Source organism: Salvia hispanica, chromosome 6 (assembly GCF_023119035.1).
Source record: "Salvia hispanica cultivar TCC Black 2014 chromosome 6, UniMelb_Shisp_WGS_1.0, whole genome shotgun sequence".
NCBI lineage: Eukaryota > Viridiplantae > Streptophyta > Magnoliopsida > Lamiales > Lamiaceae > Salvia > Salvia hispanica.
The window spans coordinates 26,761,595-26,765,066 of NC_062970.1; the positions used below are offsets into that span (position 1 = coordinate 26,761,595).

The 3,472-nt window shown below is 28.3% G+C and overlaps 1 long non-coding RNA gene across 1 annotated transcript; it reads left to right on the top strand.

Annotated features, from left to right (window-relative positions):
- Positions 1-560: 560 nt before the first annotated feature.
- Positions 561-1,086, top strand: LOC125192645. The gene is made up of 3 exons (XR_007171443.1): positions 561-640; positions 725-884; positions 1,023-1,086. It is a non-coding gene; the product is annotated as an uncharacterized LOC125192645 (long non-coding RNA).
- The last annotated feature ends 2,386 nt before the right edge of the window (positions 1,087-3,472 follow it).

Below are 3,472 nucleotides of genomic sequence, written 5' to 3' on the forward strand. Positions count from 1 at the left end.
TCCCACCCAAATATAAAGTAGGTTTTGCCTCCAAAAGAAAACGTGGGTTTTCCCTCCCAAAAATAATGTAGGTTTTCCCCCCTCCAAAATGGAGGGGTTTTTTGGAGCTAAAAAAGGGGGGAAATCTGTTCATTCTAGAGCAAAAAAATTTTGAAATTTGAAATTTAAAACCCAAGATTATTTAGAAAGTTGTTCTATAAATATCAGTTGCAACAACACACATTCATAAATTACAGGTTCTTCTCTCTCTCTCTACGATTTACTTTCATATCTTTCTTCATCTTTATATTTTTTTTTATTTCAATATTTTATTGCTTATCTTGACCATTTATATTTTGTAGATATTTAAGGTATGAGAATATTATCTAACATTTTTTATTTATATTTTGCAGATATTTAAGGTATGTGAATATTATCTAATATTTTTCTTTTTTACATAGCTTAACTCCTACTTTAATTTGCATAGCTTTCCTTTCATTATTTTTTTGTTTGTTATTTCCTTTTATTGATGTATTTATATATTATTGCACATACATAGCACAATACAGAATAGAGGCAATCCTCTTGCATCTTCTTCTCACACTGCACAAAGAAAAAACAAGGGAAAATTCAAAACGAGAAGAAGGTAGCAGCAATACAGGTACATTTTATGTGGTTGTATTAACAAAATATTAATACCTTTAATCGTTACTTTCTGAGAGTTTTTTGTTCTTTCTAAACGCAGATTATCCAAATAGCAGGACGGTCCAACTGGTTAATTTAAAGATAGAGTCTGTATCAAAAAGGACAGCTGCTCAAGGAGAGAATAACATGGTCAATTATTTCTGCAATATCAACTTCTGAATGCAGAAACCAGATGAATAAACATCATAGAAAGACAGAAGGTGAAGACTTATTTTAGGAAATGCAAATAAATAATAATAGATGAAGAATGGGAAGAAGACAACATCATTACAGGTTAATTATTTTTACCGCAATACATTAATTAGTAAATTTTAAGACATATTTACTGTGCATTGCAGCTACTGACAAGAACTGCAAAAGAAGAGCAAACCCAGAAAGATAGGAGAAGAAAAGATGAAGAAAGACAATGAAGATCCACAAAAGAAAAGGCATTAAACAAGAGAGAAGATGAAGAAGAGACGTATTTTCTGTGCATTACAGCTACTAACAAGAACTGCAAAAGAAGAGCAACTCAAAAAGATAAGAGAAGAGAAGATGAAGAAAGACAATGAAGATCCACAAAACAAAAGGCTTTAGACTAAAGAGTAGATGAAGAAGAGACGTATCAAATGTAAAAAATGAATTTCGCGTTTTAATATATCTCAATTTAATGAGATTTTATCAATAAAGATTACCATTCTTTGAAGAAAGTTTATCATGACATGAACTCCATTACTATTCTAATTGTGTAGTTACAGAAACAATATAAAAAAATCCAGAAGTAATTCGGTGGGAGAATTAAGGAATGCTTTAATATTTTTACCCAGCAGTAAATAACAAAAACTCTAATACTATAAACTGACTGTTGTGTTTAATCAATCACATCACTCGAGTCTGAAAGCAAAGACATCAATTAGAGAGAGAAATTGCAAACCTCACTACACTTGTGGATAAATAGTAAAATTGGTATGTAATAGAAATCTAGATAAAAATTTATAAGAAAGTAAAAACAAAAAAATAAGGACAACTTTAAAAATTAAGGGTTTCATCATACTGCACTTAAAATCTTAAATACACATCATTAGGTTTATAAAAAATGAAACGTACTTTAGAAAAAGTTTCACCCGAAACATGGAGAGTAGACAAAGGTACATTCAAAGTAAAATTTTATTAGTCGAGAAAATAAAAGTTACGTTGCAGAAAATATAGGTGACATACATACCACGTGTGAAACAAATTGGTAAATAGATATGCCCCAACTCACCTCACAAACTCTGCTACCATATCTCCACAACAAACACAGAACACAATATCAGTCCTACGCATACAACAAAAATAAATTTAGATAAAATCACATAATCGAATACTTTAGAATTCTCAAAAGTAATGATACATAGGCAGATCCGTAAGTTTCCCGAAAGAAATTTTGAGTAATAATAGTTGGGAGAAAAACCATTAGTTTGTTGGTATTTCAAAATTTCATGAAATTAAATTACAAGGATTGATAATAAGCAATAAGTGATGTATAATCTATCAATATCACAATATGAAATCAAAATGAAAAGACAATAAAGGAAATTGGTCATTTCATAAAGTAAATATTTTTCCATGCAAAAATTGCACAAGAGAAATGACTACAACAACCATCACTGATTAAGGATAAAACCCTCACAATAATCTTTCTAGAAAAGCAATATTTTCACCTTTCCGAGAAAACAAATAACCAGTGGTATATAGGCTCCTCCATCAAATGATTATGGTCCGACCATTGTTCTGAAAAATAAAGATTTTGTGGAGGATTGAGGAGGCAGAGGATGATATTTTGGAAGAAAAAAAATAAAAGATTGAAAAATAAAAATTTTGTGGAGGATTGAGAGTAGTAGGCGCGTGATGTTTTGTAAAAGATGTAAGAGTGTACTTAAAAAAGAACAATAAATAATCTCATGTTTAATTGTTCCAAGATTGTTCCAAGATTTTGGAAATGACTAATAATCTCATGTTTAAATGTTTAATTGTCCCAAGATTTGAAAATGACTAATTTGGTATAGACAAAAGTTGGAATTTAATTAAGATGTGACTACTTTTTATATATTTGCATTTAAAAGTTAAAAATTGCAGCGAAATTTGTCGAAGACTTATTTAAATTCGTTACAGGTGCTTGATTTAGTAAAACTTTAAGCACTGCATCACAATCCTTGTGCTCTACAACACAAAAGCTGAATAGATTATCAAATTAGTCAAATTTACTTTAATAAAAATAATATAAAAAAACGAATATTGGAAAGATTATATATGTAGCAAATTACATGTAATATGTGACATTTCAAGGCTAGCTGTTGGAATCACTATTACTCCACGATCTAAAAATTGTTTTGATGAATTATTTTATATTTTCTCTTCTAACCTTTTTTTTTGACAGATTTTTATCGTATACATATTCTTAAATCTATACTTCTGACGTAGTATTCTTAATAAAAGGTTTCCAAAATTACTCCAAAAAAGTTTCCACCAAAGATTACTACATATAAAAGATATTAATTGTTATACATATTAATTGTGATACTATGATATAGCTTGTACTTTATTAGAGGACAATAACAATATTATTAATTGTTATATGTCATAACATTTTTATCAAAAATAATATTAATTTATAAAATATAATATAATTAATATAATATTATATTCTAATGTGATTAATTATTAGGAATTTGATTGATATAAATTCAAATTGATTTTTTATTCGAATGTAAAGATGAATTGAATATCAATTTCTTTAACATAACATTAGATAAACTCTTCGGTTATC